Raw genomic sequence first — 14,869 nt, 5'->3', positions numbered from 1 at the left:
AGACTAACAAAGAAAAGGAACGTTTATGTTTCAACTAGAGATAGAACATGAATGCAACTGGACATGTACTATTACAACAAGGAATTCCTGGTTTGTGTGTGTGTGTTTGAGCCGTTATGCTTCTATGCTATCTGTGTTGGAAAAGGAGGGTTCTTGTAATTTAGAGACACACTGAAATATTCACACATAAATTAATATGCTGTTTGCATTTGCCTCCGATTTACCCAGGAGCATGTGTTGTGTAGAGACAATAATGTTGGTCGTGGTTTGAATATTATTAAAGCCGAGTGGTGGGTCCAGGGAGTTCATTATAGTCTCATTTTTCTTTTTACCTACAGTTTGAAATATTCCATACAAAAAGTGTTCTTCAAAAAATTGTTTTTCTTTACTATTTTAAAATCGTTTTCCCATATGCTGTATTTTGATTTGACTTTCTAATGTATTAAATTTAATTTCTCCACATCATGGGTTATTTTTGCCTGAGTCATGTTCTTAGTCATAATTCTCCATTTCAGTTCTGTTCCGAAAAGTTTTAGGCACTACTACCTAAAGTAATCTCCTTAAACAAAACTATTTTCTCTAAATTCAAACTATTCAAAATGGATGGAAATATTCTTAAATTAGGTCTATATATATAATCCCATACCTCTAGTGAGGAAAATGTGTATTACTTTTAACTGATTACCTACTTTAAGCACTAGAATCGCAGAAATAATGCCTTTATCTAGATTCCCAAACTGTGATTACAGTTTTTTGCAATAATCCACCATTTTTGTTCAACCTACAGTCACTTTTTTTTGGTCCCCAGTAATCCGATCTACATCTCATCAGTGAGATTTCAAAATATAAATCTGACCATATCACCTTCCTGCTGGAAACTCTTCTAGGCCTTCCGAATTTCCAGCTACCTCCTTTGCACATCCAGGCCCTCTGCCTAGACTGCTTCCTGTAGGCCTTCATTTACCTAATTCTCTCAGTTTTATCAGAACTTAGTGCCAATATCACCTCCTAGGAAAATTACTTCTGAAACTTGCTTGATAGGTTCCTTGATGTATATGCTCATAACACCCCATAATTTTACTTTAGAGCAATTATCACAGCTTCTTGTTTTATACGTATTTGTCTACTTACTATTTACAAGTGTCTGTCACTTGCCTTAGGTGATAAACTCCATGAAGGCAGCAGCCATTGGGGTTTTAGAAAATTTAATAATTTTCTACTTTCTAGGATAATATACATATTACACACTTGCACATTTGTTTATTGGAGAATTTGTGAGTGTTCCCGGTGTTTGTGGCTAGTACTTCCATCAGATAAGGAACATTTCTTGAAGAAAATCATTGATACTCTCGCTCTATATTCTATTTTTAACATTATAGCATTCTGCTCTTCCTTCTCATTCCCTACCTCCCCTATATTTCTTTTAGAAAGAAGTGGCAAGTTCAGGAGAACTTAACCAAATGAGTGAGTTCATAAGAAAACCACTGTGGTCTCATATGTCAGTGACACCTAAAATTCTGTCATTTAAACTAAATGGATCCCAGGACTCTCTAGAAACATAATCTCAAAGACATTTTAAAATTGCAACCTGTAGAGTCCACAATGGACTTTTTAAGGGAATAATATAAAATCACAAGAAAAAAAAAAAAAGAATAGTGTAACAATGATAACAGAATAGGAAAAAAGCAAGTGTTGAGAAGTATGTACTGCTAATGCAGCCTTTCTTGCCACTAGTAAAAATATGAAATGGCTTAGTGTCTAAGCTCAGAAAGCAGAGATTTGTACAATGTTATTGGTATAAAACCTTGCAGCATACTTAGTTGGCCTTAGGTGAAAGCATATGTAAAAATCTAATGATCATGGTGTGGTAATAAACAATTGTTATTAAATATTTCAGTTCTCCTGAAAATTGAATCAAAATGTTCAAATAAGTATGAATGTTCCTGTATTTGTTTCTTTATCAAGTCAAGCCATTTTAACTTCATGCTTGATAATATTTTCCACCAAATTGTTAACATGCTATTAAAATATAATTTTGTACATTTATAATAATTCATTTCTTTTACATGTAGAAGTTTACTTTAATAGTTTAATTTGACCAAGATATAGTTTGTTTTAAAGAGAAATAAATAAATATATAAGCAAAATTTGATTGAAATATAATACTAAAATAATGTATTTTTAAAAATGTTAATTATCAGGGTGCCTGGGTGGCTAAGTAGGTTGAGTGTCTGCCTTTGGCTCAGGTCATGATCCCAGGCTTCTGGGTTGAAGCCACATGTTCAGGCGCTCTGTTCATTGGGGAGCCTGCTTCTCCCTGTCCCTCTGCCTGCTGCTATAGCTACTTGTGCTCTCTCTACCTCTGTCAAATAAATAAATAAAATCTTTAAAAAAAAAGATAAAAAAATGTTCATTGTTTAATACTCATGATATCAAACTGTGGGATATAAGCAGCAGAGTGTAAGAAATATGCTCTTTAGTTCTTTGGGGTATAAAATATACTGACCATTCTGATTTCCTTCATTATGTATTTTTCTTCTTTAATTAAAAATTAATAAATCTGAAATTGGGTATTTTGCCAATATTACTGAATCTGTTATTTAATTGACTTGTATAGTATTTAATAATGGAGGATTACCTTTAGAATAGATAAAATGCATGAAGCTAAGCAAAGTTTGAAAAGGATCAGGAGCTCAATTAATTCAAAATATTCTGAGTAATTTAGAGTGACACTTAGAAAACCTTTCTGCTTTTACAATTGAAAGAATTGACCCATGAGGTAAGATCTGAAGAACAGTCATTATTATTATTATTGCTACTGAAGAAACTACTTCCTTGACTTTGAATGGAACAAACTTTATTGAAAAGTTTTGTTGCACTCCCCAGGCTATAACTCAAATTAATGTTTTCTCTTTGACTTGAGAATCTCTTGTAGATATTTTAAGAATACCTGCCTCTCCTAAGAAAAGTTAAAAAGTACAGTGCAATTTTTCATTTTATTTAATATTTGTGCCATTTAAAAGTAGTCCAGAATATGCTTCTCAAAACCAAAGTATGGTTATATACCATATACCAGACACATATCAGTTTAGTAATTCTATTTTATATCATTTCATTTTATATACTCTATCACTTCAGATTAGATGCTGTATCTTAGAAAATCATCTGTAGGTATTTGATCATGCACATTAAATTCATCCAATGATATCCACCTCTCACAAATAGATATGATTTATTTGATGGTGTAATTACATAGACTTGATAATTTTGTATCGTTTGTAATAATAATTAACTTTTCCATTTTCCATTCATTTACAGTTTGCATTTATTTCCTTGACTGGTTTACCTTAAGCTTTGTTATGATTATAATTAGCTATATATTAAAGTGTGCTATACTTGGCACGTTGGACCAATATTGACAGACTCAGCAAAAACAAATTGCTATAAATTTTATTTATTTATTTATTTATTTTTTTAGATTTTATTTATTTATTTATTTGACAGAGAGAATATAAGTAGGGGAAGCAGCAGACAGAGGGAGAGGGAGAAGCAGGCTCCTCGCCCAGCAGGGAGCCCAATGCAGTGCTCTATTCCAGGACCCTGGGATCATGACCTGAGTCAAAGGCAGCTGCTTAACCGAATGAGCCACCCAGGTGCCTCTCCTACAAATTTTACACATGTGCAAAATAGTTTATTGATTTTTTATTAACATATAATGTATTATTTGCTTCAGGGGTACAGGTCTGTGATTCATCAGTCTTACACGATTCACAGCATTCCCCATAGCACATACCCTCCCCAATGTCCATCACCCAGCCACAACATCCCTCCCACCTCCCTCCCCGCCATCAATCCTCAGTTTGTTTCCTGAGATTAAGAGCCTTTTATGGTTTGTCTCCCTCTGGTTTCATATTTTTTCATTTTTCCTTCCCCGACCCTGATCCTCTGTTTTGTTTCTCAAATTCCTTATATCATAACTTATTGATTTTTTAAAAAGATTTATTTATTTGAGGGAGAGAGGAAGAGAGAGAGCTCGCGCGCGCGCGCATAGGTGGGGGAAGGGGCAGAGAGAGGGAGGGAGAGAAGCAATCTCCTCAAAGAGGGGGGGAGCCAGCCATGGGGCTCATCTCACAACCTTGAGATCATCACCTGAGCTAAAATCAAGACTTAGTTGCTTAACCAATTGAGCCACCAGGCACCCCTTCGTTGATTTTTAATGTCGGAAATCACATTGTTCATTGTTTGACATTTAAAAAAATATTATTTCTAATTAGCACTGCCATGATAAGCTTCCTTGTTTTGCGGAGCAGTTTTAGTGTTCATATTATCTTAAAACAACAGGTGCAGGATCTTGCCAGTTAGTCAAAAGAAATAGAAACAAATATGAGATTAGCTTAGAAACTTTAAGAAAATCAAATATATATGTGTGTGTATATACATATATCCCTAAATTTATAAATATAACATTTATTTATAATCCTAAAAATGCTTAAATGTTAATAGCATTTTAATTCCACTAAAATATTTATCATGATTTCCTATATGAAAATAAAACAAATAAAACTTCTAATGCATTTATTTCCCTTGAGAGATAAAGGACTAGTTTCCCCACAATATTTGGTAACAAACCCTTAAGAATTGAGAACTTGTCATTTATTATTCTTCCCTTATTTGTCCATTCAAAATACACATTTATATCCTGAACTAAGTATTTGTTGTTGGTTCTTCCAGATCCACACCCCACGTTTATGAGTTCAGCTTCCTGGCTCATGATGCTGACCTGTATGGACTATCCCCTTGCTCTGCTTCTGTTGGGCTGTCATTCAGTGCCCTGGCAGAAGATAACAAGGAGAAAGCACAGTGTTTCTACCCAGCACCACTTGAGGTTGTTTGTTTGAAGCTCTGTTCTCGACTGATTTATCTAGCTCCACTCAAAGCGGGCTTCCTTGTGGGACTTTCTCTACATTATTCCCTTGGGCCTCAGAGCAGTGAAAACTTATTTGTCACACAGACACATGAATCTTTGTAAAAAGTCCTTTGTAAATACATTCTGCCCAAATGATCCCAACTTTGGGTGTCCCATCTGTTTCCTGCTGTGGTCAGCCTAAAACTATTATCTACCACCCACCAAGTGTGGCTCTTGTTAATGTCAAGATTAACAAATAAATTATTTGTTTCTTTATTTACTCATTATGTATTTATTATTTATTTATTCATCCATTCACTTGTTTATTGTAATTTGAAGTGGAACAGATACCTCTCAATTTCTTTTCTTGCATCTTTAAGTAAAATTAGTTCTAAAGGTCTCCCCTCTGCCCTTTTTCTGCACCAATCATACCAAACATTCAGAATCCCAATCTATGAAAGCAAAACTACAAGAAGATCCAAGGAGTTGTGAATTTAAAATGTGAGAAGGTATTTTGTTAGCATTCTCCTTTCCATGTGAGGACAGAACATGTCTTTTGTGTGTGAACTCAGTGGTGAAATGCAGAATGTCTTCCCTCATTAAACACTGTTCAGATGTTTTGACTAGAAGTGTATTCTTGAAATGTATTCATTATAAAATTAATTTTCTAATAATCAAATAACGTGAATAACCAACAGGAATTGTTAAAAAAAGTTTGTCTTTGTGTATGTGGTTCATAATTACAACAATGCAAAGAACATCATTCTTCAAGAATAGTAAAAGACACTATGATTCCATCTCATTCTTTCTTACACATTTTTAAAAATTTATTTATTTGACAGTGAGAGAGAGAGATCACAAGTAGGCAGAAAGGCAGGTAGAGAGAGAGGAGGAAGCAGTCTCCCTGATGACCAGAGAGCCCCATGCAAGGCTCGATCCCAGGACCCTGAGATCATGACCTGAGCTGATGGCAGATGCTTAACCCACTGAACCACCCAGGTGCCCCGCATTATGTTTTAAAGTATGGTTATATAATATTTTTAAGGCAATTACAGGATACTTTTTGGATTAAGAAACATTAAAAGCATTTAAAAGCATTTAAACATAACTTTAAAGTATTTAAAACATTAGATATAAAAATTCAGTTTTGCTATTTTCAAAAAATTTCTTATTTATTCAGTTTTTTAAAAATAAGTTTTAAGATAACATTGATTCTAGTTCTTGAAACAGACAAGTCCATTCATAATATAGGAGATGCTATGGCACAAATGGTTGCGTCATTTAATTGCAGTTTTGTCTGAAAATAGTATCTTATAAGACGTTTATCTTCCCTGAAGGAATTCATACTGGGGCTTGCTTTGCTCAAAATGTTGCCTTTGTTATTCAGGGCTCTTAATAGGCTTTTCCCCTCTCTCTGGATACAGTTGTCAAATATATGGAACTAATTAGTCAATCAACTTCTTTCTTTTTCTCTGTCTCTCTCTCACAGACACACACAGACAGAAACACACACACACAAACACACACACACACACACACACACACACACACACACACACACACAATATGTTTCAAATATAGGCCCGAAATATATTCTGGATATTTCAGGAGAATGAGTAAAATTACAGTTAAGGAGAATGAGAATGATGAAAACCGAACACAAATATAATAATTGATGTTTTATAAAAGCCATTGGAGCAAATAAAATCAAGATTATTTTTGAGAAATATGTCTCTTCTTCCAAAAATCTGTTACACAAATAAAACTTCATTGCAAATACTAATATTCAACTTAACATTTTTCACTTATCGTTATATCCTTCAAGCATTTAGTAAATATTCAAGTAGCCTTCTGTTAAGTCATCATTGTCCATAAAGTTTATGTGAATTTAAGTAAATTCTGCCATGCCAGAAACTTTTACTCATCTCTCTATCCACAGAGTGGAGCATATTATGGGGCAAATGTTAGATATTTAGTTAAATGTGTTTATAATTAACTATTGACACATACTGTACAACAAGGATAACATTCTTAATCAAGGAGTAAGCAGGAATTCTAAAAGTAAGAAATTCGAGAGCAGCCCAATACCACCAATTTGGAGAATCCGGTGTCACATGGGACGAAGGTACACAAAGCTGCTGAATTCATCACTCATGCACCCCCCGGGGAATTTAATGATGTGTTCAAGGATGTCTGGCTGCTACTTAATAATGACAGTCTCCTCAGGGAAGGGGCAGTACAGTCATTTGCCCAGTTCATACCTGGAAAGATAGAAGGGTGTGAAGATCAGGTCTTAATTACAGAACACAGTGATCTGGGTAATAGCAGATTTTTAGATCTAAGAATCAATATTTCCCTTAATTGTGATCCCTTAGAGAAAGAAGCAAGTGACAGCCAGCCAAAGGACATGGGGGGAGGTACAGAGAATCCTTTCACGGTGTTTTAAGGGTCTAGGTGAAAGATCATTATTCCAACGACTTTTGTAGTCTTTATGCCAATAATGTAGATGGCAAAAGACCATTGTTGCATATATCAGAAGCCACTAGTTTCAGCCAAAAAGCTTCCGGAGTGGTCGTTGGAGATAAGAACCACCACACCACCTACAGCCCAGGTTGTTGGAATACTCAATTCAGGTTTACTGGTGTGGAGATGGCAATGTTCAGTCGGTTAGTCATGAAGAGGTACAGCGTTCAGTAACAGTTTCAAATGAAGTCCAAACTGCCAAGGAGTTTATTAAAATCATAGAGCGTGCAGAAAATGAGTATTGGGGGCGCCTGGGTGGCTCAGTGGGTTAAAGCCTCTGCCTTCGGCTCACATCATGATCCCGGAGTCCTGGGATCGAGCCCCGCATCGGGCTTTCTGCTCGGCAGGGAGCCTGCTTCCTCCTCTCTCCCTCTACCTGCTTCTCTGCCTACTTGTGATCTCTGTCTGTCAAATAAATAAATAAAATCTTTAAAAAAGAAAGAAAGAAAGAAAATGAGTATCATGCAGCAATTAGTGACAACTATCACACAATGTCAGACACCACATTCAATGCTTTGTGCCAGCCATTGCCAGTTACCTGCACCAAAATTGACTGAAACAAGATCGACAAAAAAAATGCAGAATGCTTAAAGGCTGAACGTAAGAATTCTTCAGTATGTAGGAAGGAAGGATTCAACATGTGGTCATGTGATAAATAGTGATTTATTTATAAACGAGAGTGATATTTTGTTCGGGCCTTAGTTAAAGGTTTTCTAGCCCTCATGGAATATTGTTGAACCTATAGCAACATCTTGATTCTCTTGTGTTATTTGCTTTACAATTTTCTGTTTTCACTATATCTACTTGTTTGTTTTTTGTTGTTGTTGTTTTTGTTTGTTTGTTTTAATTCCGTCACATTTAGTGATGAAGAGAGCAATGTGTCCTGGAGTCATTTTCCTGTCTAGATAATTTTCCTAGCCCTGAAGTCCTGTTACTGATATAGACAGGTAATATGCTCAGTACTTTTCTCCCCCTGTCCTTCAAAACACTTCTAGTACTTCCGTGATTCTTGCTGATCCACCAACAACTAAAGAGGCTATGCTATAAACTTGCTGAGTGGAAGACACATTTGTCCTTCCCCCTTCAACTACTTTGATCAGCATTTATAGCATCTCATAACTGGGGGCATTTTGGTGACTCAGTGGTTTAGACTCCAACTCTTGATTTCAGCTCAGGTCATGGTCTCAGGGCTGTGAGTTGGAGCCTTATGTCAGGCTCTATGCTGGGCAGTGTGGAGCCTGCTTAACATTTTCTTTCCCTCTCCCTTTGCCCCTCTCCTTAAGCATGTGCCCTCTCTCTTTTTCTTTCACTCTCTTTCTCTCTCTTTAAAAAAAAAAAAAAAAAGTAAACATGTCATAGCTATTGTTTCCAAAAGTTTGGAATTGGGCTTTTCAGGTGCCTTTGTGGAGGCGAAGGAAGTTGTCTGGAAATTCCATTATAACCAATTCTCTGGGGAAGTTGTATTTTAACCCAGAGTCTTACACCACAGTTCCTGCACATGAATGTACTTTCTTCTCTTCCCTCATTGTCTCCTCCCCATCTAGTAGCTTTATACTTGTAGACATCGGTCTGAAATTTTAGACGAGTTTTACCCATTTATTATTATTTTTTATTACTAATGAACTACTGATGTATTAGGAATGCAGTAGAGTATAAATTTTGAAAAACACAGAGGTTGAAGAATAATAGGTATCTTGCGCTCTAATACTTTGTGGTGGTATTGTACTATAAGCAAATGAATCTAAACAACTATGTAAATCTCAAAGCCTAAAGATGAACCAAAGTGAAAAGGATACATTCCAGGCAGTATCTTTTTACTGTAACCTGTTATTTGAGGGAATATTGGTGATTTGTTCAAAATAGAATGTACAACTTGTTCCAAATGACTCTTCTTCAGTCCTGCCTGCCAAGAACTCAAATGTAACTGTGATGTACCAACTCTTCCCTTGTATATTGGCAGGTATGTGTGTGATCTCAGAACACACGGGTGACATAGATATGATATGACAACTGCTAATGGTGTATCCATTATATTGTTTACACTTCTATGACCAGGCCTTAAGGGAGGGTCATTTTTTCAAAAAACAGGTAGTGTCCTCCTACTTATCTGTGGATTCATGTCAAAAGAGAAGGGGGTTTGTCTTTCAGTTTAATTTTGGCTCAGTGATACAGTCAAGCTTGTTTGTTTCTAAGTGACCCACTGAGCTGTAGAAGCATTTTTGTTTATTTCAAATAAAATATATTTGCTTTAAAAATAAAAGTAAGAAATGCATTTAATAAGTCAGACTTACATAGAACAAACAATGGAGAACAGTTCTTTCAAATATTTCTAATGTGCTTCCATTTTCGTTGACCTTGATTTTTCCTAAAACAATTTCTCCTTAGTCAAATCACTTATCAAGGATAGATTTAAATTACATGTCAAAAACTCTTTATTCCTCAAATCACTTTTGGTTCAAAGGATGTAAAGGCAGTTACATTTTGAACAAGTTCATTGTTGTATTACATTTTCCTTTTACTGGGGAAGAAATCAGTAGGAAGAAAGGCAGCTGTAATCGAAAGAATGGAACACATGAGGCTTACATTGAGTTCATAAAGTCATCAACAAAAAGAGACAGGAAGAACAAGGTTCTTATCTCAGTTCAATTCAGAAGAGAACTTTGTCTGGAAATAGTTAAATGATTTGGACTTAGTTTTTTGTGATATTTAAATTTAATGTTACTGAAGAATCACATCTAAACAAAAATTTTTGGACATTCTCTCCTTGCTCTTTAAGAATGATTCCGCTCCCAGGCTAGTTTACTCAAATCTAACTAGTTTATTGTATCTGCCAGAATGCAGAGCTGATATCAGAAGATGAAAAACTTTTCTCTTCAGTAACCATTTAAGAAACACTGGCCAAATTAGAAAGGTATTTTGGAAATTAGCTCCTTTTCAAACAAGAAAAAAAAAAAATCTATTCTATACTTCAAGGAATTTTTGGTATTTTCTTCTAATTAGAAAGGTTTTTATAAGCTAAATGTCCTCAAAAAGTAATAAGGACATGCTGCAATCCAGCCAGGGTTTAAACTCTCTCTCTTCCATTCAATGCTTGTGTAACCATCTATATATTCATTAACATTTGACATTGGAAGGAGGAAATAGTTATTACACTGTTGGATTATTCATCAATATGAGTGAATCCATTAGTAGTTTTCAAAAAATGTGACTTCTGTTATCATCAGTAACTCAGTATTATGTACATAATAAGCCTTTTATAAATTGTACAAATAAATTGACCACTACCAATGCCTCACATTCATGTAATATGGTATATTTCACACACATTTCACACAAAGTTAAAAAGGTGATTTTCTGAGAAGGTCAGACATACAAGATAAGCTTTATTTCATGGGGTATTGTGTGTTTGCAGAGCAATATAGTTAGGTGAGAAAACTTTATTCTTTGTTTTCAATATATCTTCTGCTTTGTGATTTCTGATCTTTATACTCACCTCATGCTTTTCACTCAATATTAAATCACCCTCTGCTGGGGTGATTGTTGACCGGTCTCTGCCTAAATGCACATTTGCGTTGAGAGGTCAGGCACGACGGGGACTTAAAAATCTCCATTGGATTAGCAAAATGTATTCCATGGTGATTTCTATATGAACAGATAGGGAGACGCACAAATGTAGGATTAAAGTTTCTTAAAAGCTCATGAGGAAAAATATTAAAATTTTTATCGAAAAAAATAATCTACCTTCAACAAGCAAGAGGGAATAAAAACAGAGGATGGAGGCTGTTTTAAATTAAAAGGGACATAAGAGACATAATACATATAAATGTGAACATTGATTCTGTTTCAAATAAGCTACAAAAAGTCTTTTTTTGAGATAAGGGGGGAAATTTGAAAATGAACATATTAGATGATGCCAAATAGTTAATTTCATATTGTGATGTATAGAAAGGACACTGTGGTCATGCAAGGAAAGATTCACAGTTTTATAAGATGCTTATAAAAATATGTAGGTAGGGATGCCTGGGTTACTCAGTTATGTGTCTGTCTTTAGCTTAGGTCATGATCCCAGGGTCCTGGGATCCAGTACCACATCAGGCTCCTTGCTCAACAGGGAGCCTGCTTCTCCCTCTGCCTGAAGCTCTCCCTGCTTGTGCTCTCCATTTCTCTCTTCCTGGAAAATTATATATATGGGGTAAAGTGATAAAAAGTCAAGAATTTTCTTTAACATACCACAGTATTGTGAATAGATGAAGCAATGTTGTAAAATCTTTATATAACAATTGAATCTAAGTAAATACTCTATAAAAATTGTATTTATCCTTTTATATAATCCCTTAAAATAATATTTGATTTAGAAACATTTAAAATAAGTACTCTTAACCTATGTTTCCAGCATAAGGCTGGAATATATAAATGGCCATCCTCCTGGTGAAAAGTATTAAAAACACTGTATAAAATTTTTTAAAATAAATAAATGAAAGTAAACCAACTTTGTAATTGCATTAAGAAGTTAGCAAGGAAATAAAGAGTCCTGAGACCAAAAACTAATTTAAAAGCAAGAAAGCAAGAGAGGTAAACAGCATTTCACTAGAACAAGCTACTTGCCCGGAGGACATTGTAAAATGAAACCTAAGGAAATTGAACTTTATTTCTTATGTATTTCTGGGACTGGCTCTAGGTATAAGCCTTTTGTAGAACTTCTAAATAGGTTTGGGACTTCAAATGACTATAACTTCAGGGTAGGCGTGCACTAAATATCAGGTCACTTCCTCTCTCACCCCATGCTAGATCCAAAAACATTATTTTTTTCTCAAAATGAAGAGCTAGATGGGTGAAAAACATTTCCCTGAGAATTAATAATGATGACTTAGCTTTAACAGTTCTTCATACTGAATTCAGATAATCTGGTTGATGGAAAAAATAATAAATCCAAAGTAAATATAAGATATTTGAAGGAAGTCTGCATCTCAAAGAATTTGCATGAATAGAGTTCCATGGAAAATAAGCTCACAGTTAAAAATCCGAAAATGTACAGGGAAATAAGACATGGGGGTATGTATAATTTTAATTACAGAACAAAGCATAATTTTACCCACCAATTAAAAAAAAAAAGATAATTGATTTACAGGTCCAGCCAATTCTACCATCTTCCTGTTTTCCTAAGAAAGCTATGTGAATCCATATATATCTCATATTGGTTCAATTTTCCATCCTGGGTAGAATTTTCTTGGCTTAATCTTTGAACTATAGAGAGACTCAGACAGAAACTGTGCCATACTCTTTGTAGTAGCCATAAAACTGCAAAATCCTAATCTGACCTTATTAGTAGAATAGTTTATTTTTGTGAAAATAACCAAGGATTTATATCTAAGTGAAAAGGAATAAAATATTTATGTTTGAACTATATAGGCCTTATTTTATAATCTAAAATGAGAGTTTTCATTCCATTTTTATATACCAATTTTCCTTTGAAAGATAGCTGTGATTGGTTTGTTTGATAGACTTTTTCTTTTGTTGTGCTGTTCAGAATTGGAATCCTTCATAACAGAGTTTAAGGATTTTGTTTTTGGGTGTCTCATCTATAATGGGCTGAACCCTTACTGAAAACTCTCTATCTTGAAGTTATTTTTATCTGTTAATACAATAGGTACAGTTCAAAGGTTAATCTCCAGAGCTTTTCTTATGTTTTTAAATGTGTCTTCTTGTATAAACTGTAAAGCAGAACACTTCAGTTTAAGTGAAGACTTCTTTTTACCCTTTTAAAGTGTTTCCTTAATCAATTGTAACATGAAGGCTTGGTGGCAAATTTAAAAGGAGGAAAAGTATCAAACTTATTTCCCATGCTGTTTTAGGTTTGCTGTTAAACATAGGTTTAGGGTTGCGTCAATAAAACATGCATTTATTATTTCTCTACTTTTTTTAAAGTAAGCATTTCATGGGAAAAGCATAAATAATTTTAGTTGTCTCTACCACTAAGTGATTATGGTTCTTTATAAATGGTAATTAGAATACTGTTGTATTGTTTGACTATCAAATTGAAATAAATTCTTGTTGAGAGGTCAGAATTCAACTGTAATAAGGCTGTCATATAGACAATGGGCAGGGGAAGTGCTTTGAGTTATAAATTGGTTTGCTTGACCATAACCAAGTTTTAGGATTTAGAGGCAAAGTGAAGTCATATTACTAGAAGATAACAAAACAGCTAGCCAGTTAATAGGATTTGTGCCTATTAGTCCACAAAGTCCAGTAAACCTATCTTTATTACCTGGTCTTCAATCTCTTTAGGTAGAATTAACTTTCTCCACTAACTTGGATGTCAGAAGAAACACTCCTGAGGGATTTTACCTTGAATGATGGGGAACTTTTTTCATAATAACCTTGGTTATAACACAAGAGGATGAGATAATAAAATTACTGGCAGTTACTGTTAGTGAATTCCACATGGATGGAATCCAGAAAAAAAAGACAAAAAACTTCTATTGGTGTGAATTACATTTTCTAATCCATAGATCTTCAAATTAGAGTTAGTGTATTAGATTGGTCCCCTGACTTAGTCCAATTTTACCTGACTCCTAAGTAGGGATTTTTTTTCTCTAAGATTCTCCCTCTCAGGGGATGGCTTTTTCTTTTTATATATATATATATATATATATATATATATATATATATATATATATTATATTTTTAAATTTCTTTTCAGCATAACAGAATTCATAGTTTTTGCACCACACCCAGTGCTCCATGCAATATGTACCCTCCTTGATACCCACCACCAGGCTCACCCAACCTCCCACCCCCTTCTCCTTCAAAACCCTCAGATTGTTTTTGAGTCCATAGTCTCTCATGGTTCATCTCCCCTTCCAATTCCCCTCAACTCCCTTCTCCTCTCCATCTCCCTGTGTCCTCCATGTTATTTGTTATGCTCCACAAATAAGTGAAACCATATGATAATTGACTCTGCTTGACTTATTTCACTCAGCATAATCTCTTATTGGTAGGACACCTATTTGTGTTTTCAGAATGCTGTCTTCTACCCAGTCCTTTAATTATCCTCAATATTTCAATTCTCTAGTATCCCTAGTCTCCTTCCTGGTATTTTTTCTTCAGTCTTTAGTGTGTATTACCAGTTACTGTATTCTGTCAGGTTCACATTTCAGACAAGCAGTAAAGAGACAAAAAAAAAAGTTATGTGTGTATATATAAGAATATTATATATGCATATATATTCAGATATATTCCCTGATGTCAAGTAACTATAAGACAATAAAATCTTTTAAGTCTTCAAGATGGATATCCTCTTGGCAGGTTTTCCATAAGAGATATTTCTATTACTTCATCTGCTTTGAGCTACAACACCAAAAGTTATGTCCCATCTGTTATCTAATCTTTTTTCAACTTTAAGCCCTAATGAGGGAAGGACATGCTACATAATTGTTAGGT

At 34.6% G+C, this 14,869-nt stretch overlaps 1 protein-coding gene and 1 pseudogene across 1 annotated transcript in view; both read left to right on the top strand.

Moving 5' to 3' along the window:
- Positions 1-14,869, top strand: part of CDH18 (cadherin 18) — a 970,896-nt gene that overhangs the window by 329,776 nt on the left and 626,251 nt on the right. The window lies entirely within an intron of this gene.
- LOC116870308 overlaps positions 1-14,869 on the top strand; it is a 142,829-nt pseudogene that overhangs the window by 1,755 nt on the left and 126,205 nt on the right.

Source organism: Lontra canadensis, unplaced genomic scaffold (genome assembly GCF_010015895.1).
Source record: "Lontra canadensis isolate GAN:19392208 unplaced genomic scaffold, GSC_riverotter_1.0 scaffold22, whole genome shotgun sequence".
Classification (NCBI taxonomy): Eukaryota; Metazoa; Chordata; class Mammalia; order Carnivora; family Mustelidae; genus Lontra; species Lontra canadensis.
The sequence above is the reverse complement of the archived record's forward strand: the minus strand, read 5'-3'. Positions and strand labels throughout refer to the sequence as shown.